This window comes from Aquarana catesbeiana, linkage group LG11 (assembly GCF_042186555.1).
Source record: "Aquarana catesbeiana isolate 2022-GZ linkage group LG11, ASM4218655v1, whole genome shotgun sequence".
In the NCBI taxonomy this organism is placed as follows: Eukaryota; Metazoa; Chordata; class Amphibia; order Anura; family Ranidae; genus Aquarana; species Aquarana catesbeiana.
This window is the reverse complement of record NC_133334.1, coordinates 231,258,219-231,282,641: the sequence shown is the minus strand read 5'-3', so window position 1 is coordinate 231,282,641 and position 24,423 is coordinate 231,258,219. Positions and strand designations below refer to the sequence as shown.

Below are 24,423 nucleotides of genomic sequence, written 5' to 3'. Positions count from 1 at the left end.
TACGAGGTGTGGAGCGCAAGCTGGTAACCAGGTGAAGGGGGATGACATCACTGGAGTGATGTCACTGGAGTCACCCCATCCCCCTTCTCCTGGTTACCAGCTTGCGCTCCACACCTCGTATTGGCACACTCTCACCGCAGCCGGCTGAAGCTCCATCCAGCGGTATTCTGAGAAGATGTCACAGCGCACCTCCATTGGAAGGAACAGGGACTGACTACACTGAGGATTCCCCCGTTGCTGGGACCACATCCACACTTATTTTATGCCTATTAACACTTCTTAAAATGTGTGTTGCCATTTGGCTTTTACTGTTTATTAAACCTTTTAAGAAAAATCTGCACCCAGAGGCGCCTTTCCTTCTCCTCTTGTTTTTTCAGGAGATTGGAATGGGTGACACCCGCCCATGAAATGGACTCTCACAGTGTCACTCACAGCAGTGTGCAGCAGCTCAGATCACTGACACGTCCCATCCGGAGTCCCAGTAACACTCTCTCTCCATGCCAGGTGGCCCTCTCAGTCCCCTCCAGTCCAAACAGCACTGACAGTCCCGCTCCCGGCTTGCCTTCCTCCCGTCCCGCAGACCCACACACGAGGCTCCCTTGTACTATGACATCACATGACACGCTCAGGTACCATCGTCTGTACCACCTGGACACACTGTACCAGGCACTTGGATGGTCCTGGCCGGCTCCGGACCCGAGCTGCGCATGCCCAGTCCTGAGCCAAGCGTCACAGCCATATTTTTTACTGGCAACCTTTTCCTCTTACTGACATTTACTGGCAGGAGAAAAGTGCCTGGCTGCCAGCAGGGGCCTTGCTAGGGGTGGCTTTTGGGGCTATACCCCCCAATCTGGGGCCCATAGCCCTGAGTCTCTCAGAGAAGGCCGTGGTCATGGCCTCTCTGCAGCTGGGTCGCGAGTGCGGCGGGCAGCACCAGAGAGCGGGCAGGCAGCCAGGGAGAACTGGGCGGGCTAGAGAGCACAGAGATGTCATCATCTCTCACCACCCGCCCTGCATCACCGCTCTTCTGCTTTCACTGTGCAGCCGTGGGCAGCAGAGAGATGACATCATCACTCACTGTCTGCCCTCTCTGTGGTGACCTTGATGTAAGGAGCGGCTTTCTGGGGATGTAATGATAATATATAGTATATATTATATAATATGTATGTATGTATATATATTTTTATATATATATATATATATATATATATATATATATATATATATATATATATATATATATATATATATATATATATACATATACACACACACATATATTATATACATGTGTATGCCTGCCCAAGTGACTTTCTTTACTTTGTTACTGTGGGCTCTAGCCCCGGGTCTTTTGTAGACCTAGCAACACCCCTGGGCTGCCAGTAAAAATACTGACGGTTGGCAACACTTCTCCTCCACATATTCCCTATTGATGGTAATCCGGGTTCTGTGTACAACTGTGACAAGAGGGGCTCTGACTCCTCCCACTCTTGCTCCAGCACACATTTCATTCTCCAATCAGCACATTGTACTTCTCACACAGCTTGGAGAATGGAGAGAAGGCGGGTGCACAGCTGAGTGACAGAGCAGCAGACCAATCGGCAGCCAGACCTCGTGCTGGGAGGCGGAACTATGCAGATAGCAGTTTAGAAGAGGCGTCAGCGTCGCTCTTGTCACTGACACAAGGCGGGGACAGAAGTACAACAATCACACATAATGCTGCCTCTGTGTCAGCGGTGCTGCTGATCCGATGCTGAGCCCCTCCCCTGAGTTCTCCTCTCTGGGCTCTCTCTCCACATAGTACCGCCCACTCTGTCCATCCTGACCCTCCCCCGGGATCCCATCCCCAGCTCTGCATCCCATTCCCCGCACTCAACCTTCCTCTTTATGGGGCGCAGGGTGGAAGTTTTCCTGCTGGAGGAACAGACAGCTATTGGATCCGGATTTTTCCTCCCCCCTACCCTGGAGCCCTAGGAAGCCGCCTGACCTGCCCCCCACATCCCGATTCCCGACACTGGACCCGATCTCACTGGTAAGGTGACAATCGGTACTAATGACACTTACTAGATCTCCGATCGGTGTAATCTACGAAAAATCCGCTGGATGGCGCTGTGATTCTTCAGTGACGACAGCCGATAAGACACGCCTTCTCCCTGGCAAACCGCAGAAGAAATGGCGCCGCTCAACCCTCTCGTGCTCGGCATAACCGTTATCCGCCCGCCGCTTCCGCCAATCAGAGTAAACGCGACCATCCCCCGGCGGCCCCCCGCCACACGGGCGCGCGGAGGCTGTAATGTCCGGTGACCGGAGAAGAGAGCTGGAGAGAGGATTCGGCGTTCTTCACCCTCCAGCCTGCAGGTGGCAATAAAGAGCGCCGCTGTGCAGTGAGGGAAGGGTGCCCGTTCTCACTCACTCTATCCCCTTGTCACATGACTGGGGGAAAGAAGATATTTCCCGGTTTGTCTGTAAGTACAAGGGGGGGGGGCGAATTACCACAGACCTTCCATCTCTACTCCTCACACAGCCCCCTTATCTCCTCTCTCTCTTCCTCATTCTCCCCCTCCTCTCTCTTCCTCATTCTCCCCCCCTCACTCTTCCTCATTCTCCCCCCCCTCACTCTTTCTTCCTCATTCTCCCCCCCCCTCACTCTTCCTCATTCTCCCCCCCCCTCACTCTTCCTCATTCTCCCCCCCCCTCACTCTTCCTCATTCTCCCCCCCCCTCACTCTTCCTCATTCCCCCCCCTCACTCTTCCTCATTCCCCCCCCCCCCCACTCTTCCTCATTCCCCCCCCCCCCCCCACTCTTCCTCATTCTCTCCCCCCCCACTCTTCCTCATTCTCCCCCCCCCTCACTCTTCCTCATTCTTCCCCCCCCCCTCACTCTTCCTCATTCTTCCCCCCCCCTCACTCTTCCTCATTCTTCCCCCCCCTCACTCTTCCTCATTCTTCCCCCCCCCTCACTCTTCCTCATTCTCCCCCCCCCCTCACTCTTCCTCATTCTTCCCCCCCCTCACTCTTCCTCATTCTTCCCCCCCCCTCACTCTTCCTCATTCTTCCCCCCCCCTCACTCTTCCTCATTCTTCCCCCCCCCCCTCACTCTTCCTCATTCTTCCCCCCCCCTCACTCTTCCTCATTCTTCCCCCCCCCCTCACTCTTCCTCTCTCTCTCTCTCTCCCTCATTCTCCCCCCCTCTCTCTCTCTTCCTCATTCTCCCCCCCTCTCTCTCTCTTCCTCATTCTCCCCCCCTCTCTCTCTCTTCCTCATTCTCCCCCCCTCTCTCTCTCTTCCTCATTCTTCCCCCCCCCCTCTCTCTCTCTCTTCCTCATTCTTCCCCCCCCTCTCTCTCTCTCTTCCTCATTCTTCCCCCCCCTCTCTCTCTCTCTTCCTCATTCTTCCCCCCCCTCTCTCTCTCTCTTCCTCATTCTTCCCTCCCCCCCTCTCTCTCTCTCTTCCTCATTCTCCCCCCCTCTCTCTCTCTCTCTTCCTCATTCTCCCCCCCCTCTCTCTCTCTCTCTCTCTCTTCCTCATTCTCCCCCCCCCTCTCTCTCTCTCTCTCTCTTCCTCATTCTCCCCCCCCTCTCTCTCTCTCTTCCTCATTCTCCCCCCCCTCTCTCTCTCTCTTCCTCATTCTCCCCTCTCTCTCTCTCTCTCTCTCTCTCTCTCTCTCTCTCTCTCTCTCTCTCTCTCTCTCTCTTTCTCCCCCCCCCCTCTCTCTCTCTCTTCCCCCCTCACTATAACACACGGAGGTCACACTACTAGATTGTTCTGTGTGATAAGAGACTAATTCTCTTATCAGAATTTTTCTTTCTCCAGAATAAAGCTTCTTCCATCCAGGGGGTTCAGTGGATGGCTCGAACCACTGAAGGGGGTGGGGAGCCGCTGCAATTCTTTGCAGTGCGATTTGCACCCATTCATTTTATTTGGATGCAAATCGCACTGCAAAGTATCAGCGAGTACTTGACCGAACGTATCGATACTGGTACTTGTGGATAAAAAAAACTGTTGATGCATTCCTAGTGGTAACACAAACCGTGTGTGCTGGCAGCTCCTGAGAAGAAAAAGTCATATCTAGGCAGTGCAGGAGTATTTGTGTGTTTTTTAGTTCAGGGAGGGAAATGATTTGTGTGTGTATGTAATACACACAGATGTATGATGCTGGTCATGATTAAAGTCTTTGGGAAAACTTTTTTTTTTTTTCAGTTCAGAGTGACATGGGGGAAGGGTTGGATCCTCTGTCAGGCTTTTATTGCTGTGCTGGGTCCCCATTGGGAAAATTCACCCCTCTCTTTATCCTCATGCCTGCTGTCAGGGGAAATGCAAAACGCTAGAGTTGTCTCCAAAAACTAAAGGTAAAAGACATTTTTCCAAAGGAGGCACCTGTTCCTGGGACATCTGTCTAAGAAGAGAATTATCCTTATTTGGGGAGATTTCCTCTAACTTCCTGTCTCTGGGACAGGAAGTGAAGGGAAATCTGACAAATGGTATACAAACAGCAAGAAAGTAAAAAAATAACTCGGGGCTTTTAACCTATCCCGACTCTATAAAACAATATTTTAGCTATACATCCCCTTTAACTGGACAGTATTGAAATGCGTTTTAGGCTAGATTAAAAAAGGACCACAGTAAAAACCAGGGTGTGGTTTCATGTAGCAACAGATTACAATTATCACTATTGAGAGGTCTTGGACTGTGTATGAAATGTGTTTGGTGCTCTTTGGAGTGTAGTGTAGCCCCACCCTATTAGATTGTAAGCTCTTCTGAGCAGGGCCCTCTTAATCCTCTTCTATTTTATTGTATTATAACTGTATTGTCTCCCTTTTATATTGTAAAGCGCTGCGTAAACTGTTGGCGCTATACAAATCCTGTATAATAATAATATCCATGTAGATCTCTACCTTATCATTACAAGAATGTTATTAAAAATGATCCTCAGTGATATAACAGAACATGAAACCAAGATTAACCTCTTCAGCCCCAGAAGATTCCCCCCCCCCCCCCCCCCTTCATGACCAGGCCATTTTTTTGTGATACGGCACTGCGTTACGTTAACTTACAATTGCGCAGTTGTGTGACGTACCCAAATACAATTCATGTCCCTTTTCCCCACAAATAGAGTTTTTGTTTGGTGGTATTTGATCACCTTTACGTTTTTTTTGTTTGTTTTTTTTTGCGCTATAAACAAAGACTGACAATTGAGGGAAAAAAATTGTTTTTCTTTCTGCTATAAAACATATCCAATAAAAAATTACATTTTCTTCATCAATTTAATCCAATATGTATTCTGCTACATATACTGTCTACAAACTATGGGATATTTTTATGGAATTTTTTTTTTTTTACTAGTAATGGCAGCGAACAGCGATTTTTAGCCGGATTGCGGCAGACAAATCGGACACTAAGTGACACTTTTTGAGGACCAAGGACACCAATACAGTGATCAGTGCTAAAAATATGCACTGTCACTGTACTAATGACACTGGCAGGGATGGGGTTAACATCAGGGGCGATCAAACGTTTAAATGTGTTCCTTGGGAGTGCTTTCTAACTATGGGGGGGGGGGGGGTGATTTGACTGGGGGAAGACAGAGATCCATTTTCCTGATTAGCAGAAACACAAGATCTCTATCTTCCCCTCTGAGAGAACGGCGATCTGCCTTGTTCACATAGGCAGACCGGCATTCCTGCTGATTGGCTCCCGATGTGTCCAATTACAGCGGGTCGCTGGGGGGGGGCGCCCCGACCCAAAGAAAGAAAAATCATGTACAGGACAGGGACACGATTTTGCTCTGAAGGGCCGCCCTGCCGCAGTATATATGTGTGGGACGCTCCGGAAGCAGTTAATAAAGACTAATTGCATCCTTTTTGGGAAATCGCTCATTCCAGTGCTGCTGAGACTCTGATCACATGGTTGCTGCAGAAAATATGATTACCATTTAGACACAGCTACTGATTGGCCAGTTCTGCCTGAATTACAACATGCTAAAGCTAGGTGCACATGTGAGTGTCGGCTTCTTCAGTTGTGTTTACATGTGATTTTCATGCATGTTCAGGTATAGGGGGCTTTTGTTTCAGCCAATTGGAAGGAGGTGACTTGGAGGAGGAGACTGGCTGTTGGGCACAAAAACACGTGTTAAGTGTGTTTTTCAGGCGCTCTAATTGAATTCTGTTGGGCTAAAAACATGTGATCTGCCCCAAAGAAGTGTCTGTACTTCTCTGGGATGACAGCACATCACTCAGATGAGAAGGGGCCTCATAGAATAAAATGGACACCTTACTGTTCAATGTTGTCATGCATTTGGAAACATGGGACACATTGCTCCAGTCTGACCAACAACCTACGAGGCTGATAGTAAGCCAAATTGAAATACTTTATAGTAGTTGCATTTTAACCACTTGATGCAAAATCGCATACCTGTATGTCATTCTGCTACAAGTGGTTGTACCAGGGAGATATGCAGCTCCAGGCGTCACCCCGCTACTGTTTTTTTTTTTTTGAGCCGACGGTCGGCTTTCCTATGAAGACAACCAATGCGGCTAAACAGCTGCTCAATTGTCATCACAAGCAGCGGGAGGGGACGTCGCCTCCCGCTGCTATGTGATGGGCTCTCCCATCCCACCGGGTGGCCCCAGCGATCAGCCAACACGTCCGCCGGCTGGCCGGATACAAACAAAAGCCAGAATCGGCTTTCATTGTGTCTCTTAAGATATAGTAACCCAGAAGCAGCGTCACAACGTCACTTCCGGTTTATTTGGCAGACAACAGCACCAGCTTTTTTTTAAAAAAAAAAGTCAGCATTCAAAAATGCCAATCTTGCCGTTTTGACTACTTTTAAATGCAATGGAGGGATTTGGGGCCTTATAGATCCCAGACCCCCCCCCCCCCCCAAAAAAAAAAAACTCAAAAATGCTGCAGTTGGTCCTCACTTTACAGCTACTTATTTGGGTGGTGTCTTCTTGACCCTCAGGTTTTATTTTTTGAGTATTTGGATTCTGTTAATAGAAATAATCCAAAGCGCCAAAGAAGTCTGGATACTAGTGCGAATAACGTGATACCAAATAAATAGACAGCTGCAGTGAATAAAAACTTTGCAAGTGCAAAATAATACCAAATAAAGAATGAATGAACGCGCTAAGTGCCACAAATATTAAATAAATATCACATTTGAAGCTGATGCGAATTTAAATTGAAAAAGTTGCTAGAAAGTCCCATACAAATTATTTGTAGCAAACATCAAAAAACTTTAAGCAATAAAAGTCCCAAATAAAGTGCTCGTGCTCTACAAAGTGTATGCGGTTCCATGCTTGATAAGTGCTTACAGGACGGAGCCCCCACATCCCCTGATGAAGTCACGTGACACCACGCATAGGGACGGGACAGGCACCTTCCACTGACAGAAGCGTACGAGCTCGCCGCTCGTTGGATAGATGCGCTTTGTGTCAGACACTGTGTGAGTACTATTGTTTATCAATAAAGCATACCTGTTTTATAAAAAATTACTACACTATATGGCATCCCCTTCCTTCCTTGGCCGCCCTGCTCCTTGGGGATCTTGGGCATATAGAGACCCTGTCCAGGACCCAGGACCAACCCCCAGAGAAGCTGTGTTGAGCGGTGTCTTACTTATGCTGTAACCTCAGTATAATGAGGTAAGGGGCCACTACCTACTAGTGTAGGATTGCTGCATGGAGAGGACCCAGTAACCCTTTCTGGTCTACACACCTCTCAATCTCCACCCATTCAAGTGATTAGTCTATGAAGAACTTTTGCTGTTTTGCACTGATTCACTGATTCGCACCTTAAGAACCGATGAGCTTTTGAAGATTTTTTACTTTGTTGCACGAGTCACTTTTTATGGACTGTATGTATGTCTGTGTGTAACCGTTTGAGCACAGATTTGTTTGCACAGGACACTTTGGATTACCAAGTACGCTCTGTGATCTCTCTGGACGCACAGTGTAACATTGTAATTTTTTTCTACTATTATATGCTGCATATTGGGTTATCCATACACCTGTAGATGCACGCTTCTGAGTGACACTGCATGATTTATTGTTTATGATGTATACTGTATTTTATTTACATGCACAAATTTGGTTATACGGTTTGTTCACTCTTTGAGAATATTTTCTGCAATTTTAACTTTATATCACTTTATATTTTTATATACTATTGCACCCACTGGCCATACACCCTATGCCGATGTTTTCTGGGCTGGTTATATATTCAGAGTTTGAGCACTGTAGCACGCTGCTTTACTTTATTTTTAGTTGATTTATATATACCTTTTGGGATCAGCGCAGCACCATTCCCATCTGCTAGTTTGGTGCCCCTACATAGATGTGAACTCACCCCTCTAAATGGACCAACTATTTCTAGTTTGGTCAATCACACATGTCGGGCAGTCCCAGTGGGTCCTCTATGGACTGGCGTGGTTTGGGATGGATGTTCCTCATATGAATGGATATGACAGAGAAAACCTCATTCCTCTATGGACGAGCGTTGTTTGGGGCAGATGTTCCTCATGTAAGTAGACATGACAGAAAAAGCCTCATTGCGCAGCAACATTTAAAAGATTTATTCCCGATTTAAAAGACATAGTAATTAAACTCACATGTAAAGGTACCTAAAAGCCTGGCACCCGGTGTGAACAGCAGGTTAGTTCCCAGGAACTCTGCCCATAGGCAGTAGTAAGCCGCCGCCGCGCTGTACTGGTCGATTTCCGGGACCAGAAGTGTCATTTCAGCCAATCGGCTGAAATCAAACTTCCGTTTAAGCAACTTCCTGAAGACGGCCCGTTTGGCTGACATCCGTAGAGGTTGGCCTGCGTTACAGCGTCTTCGCAAATCGACCAGTACACCGTAGCGGCGGCTTACTACTGCCTATGGGCAGATTTCCTGGGAACTTACCTGCTGTTCACACCGGGTGCCAGGCTTTTAGGCACCTTTACATGTGAGTTTAATTACTATGTCTTGTTATCTGGAATAAATCTTTTAAACGTGGCTGCGCAATGAGGCTTTTTCTGTCATGTCTATTTACATGAGGAACATCTGCCCCAAACAACGCTCGTCCATAGAGGAATGAGGTTTTCTCTGTCATATCCATTCATATGAGGAACATCCATCCCAAACCACGCCAGTCCATAGAGGACCCACGAGGACTGCCCCACATGTGTGATTGACCAAACTAGAAATAGTTGGTCTGTTTGGAGGGGTGAGTTCACATCTATGTGGGGGCTCCGTTCTGTAAGCACTTATCAAGCATGGAACCGCATACACTTTGTAGAGCACGAGCACTTTATTTGGAACTTTTATTGCTTAAAGTTTTTTAAACTTTGGTACAAATAATTTGTATGGGCCTTTCTAGCAACTTTTTCAATTTAAAGTTGCATCAGCTTCAAATGTGATATTTATTTAATATTTGCGGCACTTAGTGCGGTTCATTCATTCTTATTTAGATTCTGTTGTTGAGGGACCCCATCCTGATGGGTGGGACGGGTTTTTGATTCGCTATGAGCTGTAATCCTTGACTACTAACCCCGGTGTTTTTATCAATTTAGTCATACCCTCCAAAAAAATACCTGACACGTGACTATTGCTGACACATGGATGTTTACATTCCTTGTGACAGCAATAATAGTGATTAAAAAAAAATAATTAAAGTGACAGTGTAAAAAATAAAAGTAATAAGATAATATTTTTTTTTTTTTTAAAGCGCCCCATCCCTCCGTGCTACCACACATGTGAGGAATCACCACGATTGTTAGATTAAGAGCAATTATTCTAGCGCAAGACCTCCTCTGGAACTCTAAATGGGTAACCATAAAACAATTTTTAAAGCGTCGCCTATGGAGATTTTAAGTACCGAAGTTTGGCGCCATTCCACAAGTTTGTGCAATTTCAATCCTTGACATGTTCGGTATTTATTTACTCGACGTAACATCATCTTTCACATTCTACAAAAAGAAAAATTGGACTAACTTTACTGTTTCGTTTTTTTTTTTTTTTTAATTTTTTATTCATTGAAGTGTATTTTTCCCCAAAAAATTGCGTTTGAAAGACCGCTGCGCAAATACAGTGTGACATAAAATATTGCAACGACCACCATTTTATTCTTTAGGGTCTCTGCTAAAAAATGTATATAATGTTTGGGGGTTCTTTGTAATTTTCTAGCAAAGAATACAGATTTTAATATGTAAGAAACAAGTGTCAGAAAAAGGCCTGGTCTTGAAGCGGTTAAATCCCTGTACTGTTTTTTTTAATATATTACTGCTTTTGCAGCCTGGGCAGTGGTGCTGCTTTGTCCCTCTGCATGATGGGTCGTCACACACACGGCTTACCCTGCACACTCTCTACTTCTCCCTGCCAGAGCTGCTGGGCTAGAGAAGAGGAGAAAGAGGACTCTGCAGCTGCTGGATGGCGGTCCCACCGACCACTCAGACAGCAGGAGGGCAAGGATTGGTGGCAGAATATCCTGGGGTGAGAAAGCCCACCCAGGGAGCTGCGAAGGGCTGCTGGGAACTGCAGGGATTTGTGGGGGATATAGTCCCCATCTGGACACTGAGATACTTGGTGGTACTACAAGTTCCAGGATGAATTTGTGCCAGGTGGAGGAGGAAAAAGAAGAAGCCTGGACTTGGCAGGGGCATGTAGCGCAGCGATCACATGTAAATACGGAAGTGCCGTTTATCCACACTGACCCCTCATCTATATCTATAGTATGGGGACTGATAGGAAGCCCAGAACCCATCCAATCTCCTCTTCTGCACCCCCTGTGTGCTCCTTATATACTCTCCTATACACCATGGCACACTCCATATGTTTCCTATAGATTCTCCTATTCCCCATACATTTCTACAGCACACAATGCATCTTCTATACCCCATCGCACACTCCATGCATCCCCATACACTCTCATATACCCCATAGTGCACTCCATGCATGCCACATATGCTTTCCTATACCCCATAGCACACTCCATGCATCCTCATACACTCTCCTATACTCAATAGCGCACTCCATGCATGCCCCAAAAACTCCTATATTCCTGAGAGCACTCCATGCATGCCCCATTAACTCTCCATAGCACACTCCATGCACATAGTTGCCCAAAAATAGGCGTGGTTTACGCAAATAGTGGGCGTGGCTTTACTGGGCGTGTCTCAACGGGGGTGTGGTTAGAGTGAGATGAATGAGGGATGGAACGGGAAGGGGGGGAGAGGGATGGAGGGACAGCAGCCCCAGATCCTACACCACACTAGAAATGTGTATTCCAGAGTTTAACAATCAGCAGCTAAAGATACTCCAAACCTGGTGTTAGCGCTTCAATCATCCCGGCATCATGGTTGTTATGGTGTCAGGACGATTGAAGCGCATTATTTCTATTACGTTGTAATATAGAATTAAATCATTCAACTCACCATAATGCAAAATCAGTGGGACCCCTGAGTGTGTGACCTGCCACATCGCCTGCCACCAGGTGCCCCCAGCAGAGTCTGTCCTTACATTAGGTGCCCCCAGCAGAGTCTGCCCTTACATTAGGTGCCCCTAGAAGCAGAGTCTGCCCTTACATTAGGTGCCCCTAGAAGCAGAGTCTGCCCTTACATTAGGTGCCCCTAGAAGCAGAGTCTGCCCTTACATTAGGTGCCCCTAGAAGCAGAGTCTGCCCTTACATTAGGTGCCCCTAGAAGCAGAGTCTGCCCTTACATTAGGTGCCCCTAGAAGCAGAGTCTGCCCTTACATTAGGTGCCCCTAGAAGCAGAGTCTGCCCTTACATTAGGTGCCCCTAGAAGCAGAGTCTGCCCTTACATTAGGTGCCCCTAGAAGCAGAGTCTGCCCTTACATTAGGTGCCCCTAGAAGCAGAGTCTGCCCTTACATTAGGTGCCCCTAGAAGCAGAGTCTGCCCTTACATTAGGTGCCCCTAGAAGCAGAGTCTGCCCTTACATTAGGTGCCCCTAGAAGCAGAGTCTGCCCTTACATTAGGTGCCCCTAGAAGCAGAGTCTGCCCTTACATTAGGTGCCCCTAGAAGCAGAGTCTGCCCTTACATTAGGTGCCCCTAGAAGCAGAGTCTGCCCTTACATTAGGTGCCCCTAGAAGCAGAGTCTGCCCTTACATTAGGTGCCCCTAGAAGCAGAGTCTGCCCTTACATTAGGTGCCCCTAGAAGCAGAGTCTGCCCTTACATTAGGTGCCCCTAGAAGCAGAGTCTGCCCTTACATTAGGTGCCCCTAGAAGCAGAGTCTGCCCTTACATTAGGTGCCCCTAGAAGCAGAGTCTGCCCTTACATTAGGTGCCCCTAGAAGCAGAGTCTGCCCTTACATTAGGTGCCCCTAGAAGCAGAGTCTGCCCTTACATTAGGTGCCCCTAGAAGCAGAGTCTGCCCTTACATTAGGTGCCCCTAGAAGCAGAGTCTGCCCTTACATTAGGTGCCCCTAGAAGCAGAGTCTGCCCTTACATTAGGTGCCCCTAGAAGCAGAGTCTGCCCTTACATTAGGTGCCCCTAGAAGCAGAGTCTGCCCTTACATTAGGTGCCCCTAGAAGCAGAGTCTGCCCTTACATTAGGTGCCCCTAGAAGCAGAGTCTGCCCTTACATTAGGTGCCCCTAGAAGCAGAGTCTGCCCTTACATTAGGTGCCCCTAGAAGCAGAGTCTGCCCTTACATTAGGTGCCCCTAGAAGCAGAGTCTGCCCTTACATTAGGTGCCCCTAGAAGCAGAGTCTGCCCTTACATTAGGTGCCCCTAGAAGCAGAGTCTGCCCTTACATTAGGTGCCCCTAGAAGCAGAGTCTGCCCTTACATTAGGTGCCCCTAGAAGCAGAGTCTGCCCTTACATTAGGTGCCCCTAGAAGCAGAGTCTGCCCTTACATTAGGTGCCCCTAGAAGCAGAGTCTGCCCTTACATTAGGTGCCCCTAGAAGCAGAGTCTGCCCTTACATTAGGTGCCCCTAGAAGCAGAGTCTGCCCTTACATTAGGTGCCCCTAGAAGCAGAGTCTGCCCTTACATTAGGTGCCCCTAGAAGCAGAGTCTGCCCTTACATTAGGTGCCCCTAGAAGCAGAGTCTGCCCTTACATTAGGTGCCCCTAGAAGCAGAGTCTGCCCTTACATTAGGTGCCCCTAGAAGCAGAGTCTGCCCTTACATTAGGTGCCCCTAGAAGCAGAGTCTGCCCTTACATTAGGTGCCCCTAGAAGCAGAGTCTGCCCTTACATTAGGTGCCCCTAGAAGCAGAGTCTGCCCTTACATTAGGTGCCCCTAGAAGCAGAGTCTGCCCTTACATTAGGTGCCCCTAGAAGCAGAGTCTGCCCTTACATTAGGTGCCCCTAGAAGCAGAGTCTGCCCTTACATTAGGTGCCCCTAGAAGCAGAGTCTGCCCTTACATTAGGTGCCCCTAGAAGCAGAGTCTGCCCTTACATTAGGTGCCCCTAGAAGCAGAGTCTGCCCTTACATTAGGTGCCCCTAGAAGCAGAGTCTGCCCTTACATTAGGTGCCCCTAGAAGCAGAGTCTGCCCTTACATTAGGTGCCCCTAGAAGCAGAGTCTGCCCTTACATTAGGTGCCCCTAGAAGCAGAGTCTGCCCTTACATTAGGTGCCCCTAGAAGCAGAGTCTGCCCTTACATTAGGTGCCCCTAGAAGCAGAGTCTGCCCTTACATTAGGTGCCCCTAGAAGCAGAGTCTGCCCTTACATTAGGTGCCCCTAGAAGCAGAGTCTGCCCTTACATTAGGTGCCCCTAGAAGCAGAGTCTGCCCTTACATTAGGTGCCCCTAGAAGCAGAGTCTGCCCTTACATTAGGTGCCCCTAGAAGCAGAGTCTGCCCTTACATTAGGTGCCCCTAGAAGCAGAGTCTGCCCTTACATTAGGTGCCCCTAGAAGCAGAGTCTGCCCTTACATTAGGTGCCCCTAGAAGCAGAGTCTGCCCTTACATTAGGTGCCCCTAGAAGCAGAGTCTGCCCTTACATTAGGTGCCCCTAGAAGCAGAGTCTGCCCTTACATTAGGTGCCCCTAGAAGCAGAGTCTGCCCTTACATTAGGTGCCCCTAGAAGCAGAGTCTGCCCTTACATTAGGTGCCCCTAGAAGCAGAGTCTGCCCTTACATTAGGTGCCCCTAGAAGCAGAGTCTGCCCTTACATTAGGTGCCCCTAGAAGCAGAGTCTGCCCTTACATTAGGTGCCCCTAGAAGCAGAGTCTGCCCTTACATTAGGTGCCCCTAGAAGCAGAGTCTGCCCTTACATTAGGTGCCCCTAGAAGCAGAGTCTGCCCTTACATTAGGTGCCCCTAGAAGCAGAGTCTGCCCTTACATTAGGTGCCCCTAGAAGCAGAGTCTGCCCTTACATTAGGTGCCCCTAGAAGCAGAGTCTGCCCTTACATTAGGTGCCCCTAGAAGCAGAGTCTGCCCTTACATTAGGTGCCCCTAGAAGCAGAGTCTGCCCTTACATTAGGTGCCCCTAGAAGCAGAGTCTGCCCTTACATTAGGTGCCCCTAGAAGCAGAGTCTGCCCTTACATTAGGTGCCCCTAGAAGCAGAGTCTGCCCTTACATTAGGTGCCCCTAGAAGCAGAGTCTGCCCTTACATTAGGTGCCCCTAGAAGCAGAGTCTGCCCTTACATTAGGTGCCCCTAGAAGCAGAGTCTGCCCTTACATTAGGTGCCCCTAGAAGCAGAGTCTGCCCTTACATTAGGTGCCCCTAGAAGCAGAGTCTGCCCTTACATTAGGTGCCCCTAGAAGCAGAGTCTGCCCTTACATTAGGTGCCCCTAGAAGCAGAGTCTGCCCTTACATTAGGTGCCCCTAGAAGCAGAGTCTGCCCTTACATTAGGTGCCCCTAGAAGCAGAGTCTGCCCTTACATTAGGTGCCCCTAGAAGCAGAGTCTGCCCTTACATTAGGTGCCCCTAGAAGCAGAGTCTGCCCTTACATTAGGTGCCCCTAGAAGCAGAGTCTGCCCTTACATTAGGTGCCCCTAGAAGCAGAGTCTGCCCTTACATTAGGTGCCCCTAGAAGCAGAGTCTGCCCTTACATTAGGTGCCCCTAGAAGCAGAGTCTGCCCTTACATTAGGTGCCCCTAGAAGCAGAGTCTGCCCTTACATTAGGTGCCCCTAGAAGCAGAGTCTGCCCTTACATTAGGTGCCCCTAGAAGCAGAGTCTGCCCTTACATTAGGTGCCCCTAGAAGCAGAGTCTGCCCTTACATTAGGTGCCCCTAGAAGCAGAGTCTGCCCTTACATTAGGTGCCCCTAGAAGCAGAGTCTGCCCTTACATTAGGTGCCCCTAGAAGCAGAGTCTGCCCTTACATTAGGTGCCCCTAGAAGCAGAGTCTGCCCTTACATTAGGTGCCCCTAGAAGCAGAGTCTGCCCTTACATTAGGTGCCCCTAGAAGCAGAGTCTGCCCTTACATTAGGTGCCCCTAGAAGCAGAGTCTGCCCTTACATTAGGTGCCCCTAGAAGCAGAGTCTGCCCTTACATTAGGTGCCCCTAGAAGCAGAGTCTGCCCTTACATTAGGTGCCCCTAGAAGCAGAGTCTGCCCTTACATTAGGTGCCCCTAGAAGCAGAGTCTGCCCTTACATTAGGTGCCCCTAGAAGCAGAGTCTGCCCTTACATTAGGTGCCCCTAGAAGCAGAGTCTGCCCTTACATTAGGTGCCCCTAGAAGCAGAGTCTGCCCTTACATTAGGTGCCCCTAGAAGCAGAGTCTGCCCTTACATTAGGTGCCCCTAGAAGCAGAGTCTGCCCTTACATTAGGTGCCCCTAGAAGCAGAGTCTGCCCTTACATTAGGTGCCCCTAGAAGCAGAGTCTGCCCTTACATTAGGTGCCCCTAGAAGCAGAGTCTGCCCTTACATTAGGTGCCCCTAGAAGCAGAGTCTGCCCTTACATTAGGTGCCCCTAGAAGCAGAGTCTGCCCTTACATTAGGTGCCCCTAGAAGCAGAGTCTGCCCTTACATTAGGTGCCCCTAGAAGCAGAGTCTGCCCTTACTCCAGTGTCACCAGCAGCTGGCACTCCTCCTTAGAGCGATCTGTGTCCCCCAGCAGTGCGACAGCTACAGTTCCCGGCTTTCTCGTGTGTTCAGTGGGGAGGGAAGCAGCCAATTGGCTACCCCTCCCCACCGAACACAAGGGGAATGTTTTTTCCTAAAACAAAAAACCATCAGCTATTTGTCTCCATAAGGGGGTTACCCACTGCCACTTCCTATCTCCCCCCCCCCCCCAAAAAAAAATAAACCCATCAAGGCCGTGCTCACTGTCGCTTTCTATCACACCCAATGTCGGTCCTTTCTTTCTCTTTCCTTTCTTTCCCTTTTCTGTCTCGCTGTCCTTTCTTTCTTTCTCACTGTCCTTTCTTTCTTTCTGTCCTCCCTCTGTCTTTCCTTCCCTTTCTCTTTGTCCTCCCTCTTTTCCTTTCTTTCTGTCCTCCCTCTTCCCTTTTCTTTCTCTGTCCTTTCTTTCTCTGTCTTCCCCTCTTTCTTCTTTTCGTCCTCACTTTCTGTCCTTTCTCTCTGTCCTTCTTTCTTTCTCTCTGTCCTTTCTCTCTGTCCTTTCTTTCTTTCTTTTTCTTTCTGTCCTCTTTCTCTTTTCTTTCTTTCTCTCTCTGTCCTTTTTTCCTTTCTTTCTTTCTTTCTTTCTTTCTTCTTTTCCTCCTCCTTTCTTTTCTTCCTTTCTTTCTCTGTCCTTTCTGTCATTTCTTTCTCTGTCCTTTATTTCTTTCAGTCCTCCCTCTTTTTCTTTCTTTCTTTCTTTCTTTCTTTCTTTCTTTCTTTCTTTCTTTCTTTCTTTCTTTCTTTCTTTCTTTCTTTCTTTCTGTCCTTCTGTCCTTTCTCTGTCCTTCTTTCTGTCCTTTCTTTCTGTCCCTGCTGTCCTTCTTTCTCTCTGTCCTTTCTCGCTGTCCTTTCTTTCTCTTTCTCTCTGTCCTTTCTTTCTCTTTCTCTCTGTCCTTTCTTTCTCTTTCTCTCTGTCCTTTCTTTCTTCCTTTCTTTCTCTTTCTCTCTGTCCTTTCTTTCTTCCTTTCTCTCTGTCCTTTCTTTCTTCCTTTCTCTCTGTCCTTTCTTTCTCTTTCTCTCTGTCCTTTCTTTCTTCCTTTCTTTCTCTCTGTCCTTTATCTCTTTCGCTCTTTCTGTCCTTTATCTCTTTCGCTCTTTCTGTCCTTTCTTTCTTTCTGCCCTCCCTCTGTCTTTCCTTCCCTTTCTCTCTTTCTTTCTCTTTTCTTTGCAATGTAGTAGAAATAATGCACTTCAATTATCACGGCACCATGGTTGGTATGGTGTCAGGATGACTGAATATTTGCCAACTGTATTTTTTATTTTTATTTTTTCCCCGGGACAATCTCGATTTTGGGACCCTTGTCCCGATCGGAGCTCATCCCGATTAATTTCCCAGGATTTTGCCTTTGTCCCGGGAAAATCTGGATCGTTTTAGGAAAAAACATTCCCCTTGTGTTCGGTGGGGAGGGGCAGCCAATTGGCTGCTTCCCTTTCCACTGAACACACGAGAAAGCCGGGAACTGTAGCTGTCGCACTGCTGGGGGACACAGATCGCTCTGTAAGGAGGGCTCAGCTGCCACTGCCAGGGACACTGAAGTAAGGTGGGCTCTGTTGTTTGGGGACACAGATCGCTCTAAGGAGGGCTGCCAGCTGCTGGTGACACTGAAGTAAGGAGGGCATTGTTGCTGGGGGATCTGCAAGGAGGGCTCCGCTGCCAGGGACACCAGATGTAAAGGAGGGCTCCGCTGCTGGGGACACCAGATGTAAGGAGGAGCTCTGCTGCCAGGGACACAGATCTGTAAAGGAGGGCCTCTGCTTCTATGGGTACCTAATGTAAGGACAGACTCTGCTGGGGGCACCTGATGCAAGGACGGACTCTGCTGGGGGCACCTGGTGGCAGGCAACGTGGCAGGTCACACACTCAGGGGTCCCACCTATTCTGCATTATGGTGAGTTGAATGATTTAATTCTATATTACAATGTAATAGAAATAATGCGCTTCAATTATCCTGACACCATAACAACCATGATGCTGGGATGATTGAAGCGCTAACACCAGGTTTGGAGTATCTTTAGCTGCTGATTGTTAAACTCTGGAATACACATTTCTAGTGTGGTGTAGGATCTGGGGCTGCTGTCCCTCCATCCCTCTCCCCCCCTTCCCGCTCCATCCCTCATTTATCTCACTCTAACCACACCCCTGTTGAGATACGCCCAGTTAAGCCACGCCCACTATTCACGTAAACCACACCTATTTTTCAGCGTGCCGCATCTTTACTTTCCTATACTGCACCTAACGCGTGCCCCGCCCCCTGATTATAATGTGACTCCGCCTACAGCCGAAAAAAGTGTCCCTAAAATATAGGAGAGTTAATGTGGCATGCATGGAGTGTGCTACGGGGTATAGGAGAGTGTATAAGGATGCATGGAGTGCACTATGGAATATAGGAGAGTTAATGTGGCATGCATGCATGCATAGTTGCCAATAGTCCCGAATTTCCCGGGACATTCACGAATTTCCCCCTACAACAGAGCGTCCCCCCTTGCCTCATTTTGTCCTCCTTGTCTTCTATTGGACAAGGAGGACACATGCTCTTTCTCCTTGCCTTGATTTGCCAAGTATGGCAAGCGGGGGCGTGGCTACTTAAGTTACCACGCCAGCTTGCCCAGACCCATGCAGTCGGAGCACATGGATGGATGGGGGAGGTGGTGCGCCGCTCTGACAGTGCCAGGAAGCTAGGACTCGGAGGAGGTTCGCCTCCTCTTGTTTACACTGCTGCCTCAGGCTCAGCCTGGGAGGGACCCCGAAGGGGAGAACTTGAAAGGTCCGGGGGAGCCCGAAGCCGGGACAACGGAACCCGTATACTCCATAGTGCACTCCATGCATGCCCCATTAACTCTCCTATACTCCACAGTGCACTCCATGCATCCTTATACACTCTCCTATACCCCATAGCACACTCCATGCATGCCCTGTACACTCTACTATACTCATTAGCCCACTCCATTCATGCCCCATTAACTTTTCTATACACCATTGCACACTCCATGCATGCCCCATACACTCTCCTATATTCCATAACCCACTCCATTCATGCCCCATTAACTCGCCTATTCTCCATAGCACACTCCATGCGTACCCATACACTCTCCTTACCCCATAGCACACACTATGCATGCCCCATACACTCTCCTATACCCCATAGCACACACTATGCATGCCCCATACACTCCCTAATACTCCATAGTGCACTCCATGCATCCTCACACACTCTCCTGTACGCCATAGCACACTCCATGCATCCTCACACACTCTCCTATACTCCATAGCACACTCCATGCATGCCCAATACACTCCTCTATACCCCATAGAAAACTCCATGTATGCACCATGCACTCTCCTATACCCCATAGCGCACTCCATGCATGCCCCATACACTCCCTTATACTCCATAGCACACTCCATGCATACCCCATACACTCTCCTATACCCCATAGCGCACTCCATGCATGGCCCATACACTCTTCTATGCTCCATAGCGCACTCCATGCATACCCCATACACTCTCCTATACCCCATAGCACACTCCATGCATGCCCCATACAATCTCCTATACTACATAGCCCACTCCATTCATGCCCTATTAACTCGCCTATACTTCATAGTGCACTCCATGCATGCCCCATTACCCCTCCATACATCATAGTGCACTCCATGCATGCCCCATCCTCATTACCTCTCTATACTACATAGCGCACTCCATGCATGCCCCATTAACTCTCCTATACTCCATAGCACACTCCATGCATCCTCATACACTCTCCTATACTTCATAGTGCACTCCATGCATGCCCCATACACTCTCCTATTATGAATGAAGAAGCAATGCCGATTGTTCACTCATACAGTAATAGTTTTGCAGCAGCTCTGTATGCTTACAGTGCATTGAAAAAGTATTCATACCCCTTGAAATTTTCCACATTTTGTCATGTTGCAACCAAAAACATAAATGTCTTTTATTGGAATTTTATGTGATAGACCAACACAAAGTGGCACATAATTGTGAAGTGGAAGGAAAATAAATGCTTTTGACATTTTTTTAATAAATATGTGAAAAGTGTGGGGTGCATTTGTATTCAGCCTCCCTGAGTCAATACTTTGTAGGACCGCCTTTTGCTGCAATTACAGCTGCAAGTCTTTTTGGGGATGTCTCTACCAGCTTTGCACATCTAGAGTGACATTTTTGCTCATTTGTCTTTGCAAAATAGCTCAAGCTCTGTCAGTTTGGATGGAGAGCGTCTGTAAACTGCAAATTTCAAGTCTTGCCACAGATTCTCAATTGGATTTAGGTTTGGACTTTGACTGAGCCATTCTAACACATGAATATGCTTTGATATAAACCAGTGGTCTCCAAACTGTGGCCTGGGGGCCGAATGAGGCCCTTCGCTTGCCTTTATCTGGCCCTTGGGGCACTATTCTTCCCTCTGATATGCGGCACTATTCCTTCCTACATTGACTACAACAATTGGGGACTATTCCTCCCACAGACACCACCAATGGGGCACTTTTCTTTCCACTGATACCAATGATGGGGCACTATTCTTTTCACTGACATCAATAATGGGGCACTATTCCTCCCACTGACACCACCAATGGGGCACTATTCATTCCACTGACACCAATGGTGGGGCACTATTCCTCCAACAGACACCACCTATGGGGCACGATTCTTTCCACTGACACCAATGATGGGGCACTATTCTTTCCACTGATATCAATGACGGGGCACTATTCCTCCCACAGACACCACCGATGGGGCACTATCTTTTCCACTGACACCAATGATGGGGCACTATTCTTTCCACTGACATCAATGATGGGGCACTATTCCTCATTGATATCATTGGGAGGGATAGTGCCCCATTTTTGGTGTCAGTGGGAGAAATTGTGCCACATTGATGATGTTAGTTGACAGTGAGAGGAATAGTGCCCCAAGGGCCAGGTAAGGGAGACTTCTGTATGGAATAAAAATAATTTTTAAACGTTATAAGGATACTTATTCTTTAAGACCTTATGCTTAAAGCCACAGAAGCCATGCTTGCCACATTAAAACTGTTTCTACCCTAAAAGCAAATACAAGGTCGAGCCCCACCCCTAACCAATAAGGTATCTGGTTATGATGCCACCTGGTATTAACCACAGTATTCAACATGCATATGTAGGTTCTGGCATTCTTACTGAGAAAAGAAAGGGATGCCAAATATGCACCATATGCTAGTACTATGTAGACAAGAGGGCTTGGATGGAAAACAAAGGACCAACATGTCACTCATGCAACTAGCACATCATCCTGCATTCATCAAGAGTAACTGTTCTTGTTAATTGTTCCTAAGATGTACTGTGTGCAGGTAACGCTATCAATATTTCAGTCACATCCTGTATTTTCTTTTCTTTTAGCTGGATAACAGAGGATCAGCTACAGTCCCTAGATGTCTTGAAAAATTTCCTTGGTCAGATTAGACAATTGAAGATTGTGTTTGACCAGTCCAAAGAAGCAAATAGAAATAAAGAGGTTACAGTTTGACCATCATATGTTGTGGGAGAACCCTTTATTTTACTTCGGCTTAGGAATACTGGACAGGTTAATGGATCTGTGTCGTAAGGAAAGCAAGGTAGACCTCCATCACATCGACTTAAGAAAACTTCCATTTACTCTCAGTGATGGTTTTACAAGGCTCATTGCTACAGGAAGTCCAAATCTCCATAGCTTGTACATCAACAATAGAACGTTAGTTTGCAAAGTGACTCCTGAAACTCTTATAGAGGTCTTACAAAAGTGTCCCAAACTGACTGTTCTAGGTGCCTTTTGTTCCAGTCTTTCAGAAGATGTATTCCGAGAACTGATGAAGCCAGAAAGGCCACCCTTTAAACATCTGGATATCTTGTGTAAACGTCTTGAGAAAAATATGCTATTTCTGATGAGGTTTGGGGAGAACTTTGTCAACACCAACCTTCTCTGTCTGTGGCTATAGAGTTTGACCATACTATCCTAGCATGGAAAATTCTACGAATCCTAAAGCTGAATATCCCTGTATCTACATTACAGCTCAACACTTGCAATGAATTGACAAGACAACTAGCATTTGTCAGTGACCACTATATGAAAACTCTCAGGAAGCTTGTGATACAGACCACCTCCTCTAGTGGACTCAACTCAACTTTGATTGACATAGCGAAAAATTGCCTTCAGCTGGAGGAAATCCACTGCTACTGCGTAGTTAGCTCTGATGGTTTTTAAGGCTTTTCTAAGACACTGTCCTCGTTTAAAAAAATACACACTAAAAGTTGATAAGGAAAGTTATCCTTGGAAGGCAACCAATTGTCAACCACCATCTGAAAAACAATAGAATTTTAGAGACAAAAAAAACGCCTTATGTGATAAAGTGTGCATATTCTTGCTAAATGTTAAAGTACTGTATATCAAAAACCAAAACAATTTTCTTAGCCATCAGGCTCATCCCACCCAGCTTCAAAAATCCTCATTTGCTGTGTTGTCCATGTGTCTGTTTGGATACTCTGGCCTCAGTATCCTGCCGCACGTGGTGCTTCCACCAAATGAATGTACCTGTATGTGCTAATGTATGCTACTCCCCTGCTGAACTGAGTGCATCGGCTGGATGACAGGTTTTTGCCCATTCTGACGAGCTGTCTGTTTACACCCAACTGCTGTCCGTTCCGGCCAAACGGAGAGCGGATCCCCTTCCATTTTTTTTTGCCGGATTGGGCCTGGAGGTAGCCGGGTTTAAACAGTCCCAAGTCCATTGACATCTGGCGCTCCATTGAGAAGAATGGAGGGTTTGATCATGTCTGGCTGAAAAACGGACAGACAGACCCAATCCGACCTCTCATGTGCAAGAGACCTAAGTCAACTTTTTGTCCAGGTTACATACTGTATATGAATTCATACCCTCCAGCATGACCCATCTCAAAGGGTACAATATAATCTGCTCCTGAACTGCTCTCAAGTAACTCAATTTGCAAAGAGTTTATATGACTGACAGGTGATTTGAAGTATCTAGTGTAGAAGTATTTGAAGTACCTACGGTAGTATCCTAGTAATACTGCATATCTATATCAAATATGTCTTGTTTTAATTATACAGTACATTCATGATAAGTAATTGGTAACACTTAGGCCTCGTATATACGCAACTTAGAAAACGCTGCTAAATCTGGCCATAGATTTTTGATCGAAAATCCTTAGGAAAAGCATGTTCTAAGAAAGTTTGTTCATTTTTCCAATTATTAGTGGGTCAAATCGACATTCCTTTTCATCCACAGTGACAAGAAAATGTGAAGGAGCAGGATGGATAATTTTTCTCAAAACAAATTTCTAATAGTGTATTTGGTTTTCGTTTGGTAAAATCCATTCTTTCCAAAATCAAATGTGAAAAGCAAACAAAATCTTTCGAATGCCATTCAAACATTATGAGAATGTTCTTCGAATTTTCGTAGCAATTTTCATAAGACTTTTCATAAGAATTTTTGTTTGAAATTCTATCCATCTGCTGTATGGGCAGCTTTAGGCCTCATGCAGAGGGGCATAAAAATACTGCTGCTAAGGGCGTTTTTTTTTTGCCACGAACACAGTTGTATGTTATTTAATGTGGCCATTTACATGCAGGCGTTTATATGCAAATTTGTACACAGCACTCAGAGGAAAAAAATAAATAAATGCCCAAAACCTGTGTTTGGCGAAAAAATTATCAGTGTTTATGTGCAAAAATGCATCTAAACGTGCATAAGTGCACATGTAAATTTATTCCAATGGCCAGAATAAATTAAGATGCTGGGCAGTAGAAGGCACTTACACTGAACACGATACATGTGTACACGCATAGACTTACACACCGTTATCAGCATTTTTTCTGCCAATGCCTGGCAGAAAAAAGCTAGCATATTTGAAGCGTTACCACATGCATATCCTTAAACAGGCGTTCAGCTTTCCTATGTAAACGCATACCACTTTAGTGCTGAGTGTCATTTCTTATGTAACTTTTGTGTTTTGTTTCTGTTTCGTATCATACCTCATTTTGTGTATGTATAATTTTTGATGTGCACGTCGTGGTTTATTCAATAAACATATTTTTTCTGATTTAAAAAAAACTCACTCTGTCACGACCCCCACACACTTTCTCCTTGTGACACCTATTCACTATGTCATGTAAGTAGGCACTGCTATGTCAAACATTTCACAGAGCCTGTCTTCTGACCTACAGAGGTGCTGAGAGGAGGATTTTCTGGAAGCGGAGTCAGTACAGGAATCACTGAATGATGGCTACAAGGTACCATGGGATATGTAGTCCTTAGAACTTGAAAGTAAACAGAGGAGAAGTTGCAAAGCATGCGGGATAATGTGTAAAGAGACGGCCAGCAGAGAGGCAGCACTCACAACATGAAAGATTATATT

General features: G+C 46.9%; 1 pseudogene; it reads left to right on the top strand.

Moving 5' to 3' along the window:
- Positions 1 to 1,673: 1,673 nt before the first annotated feature.
- Positions 1,674 to 24,119, top strand: LOC141112552 (F-box/LRR-repeat protein 8-like; annotated as a pseudogene).
- Positions 24,120 to 24,423: the final 304 nt, after the last annotated feature.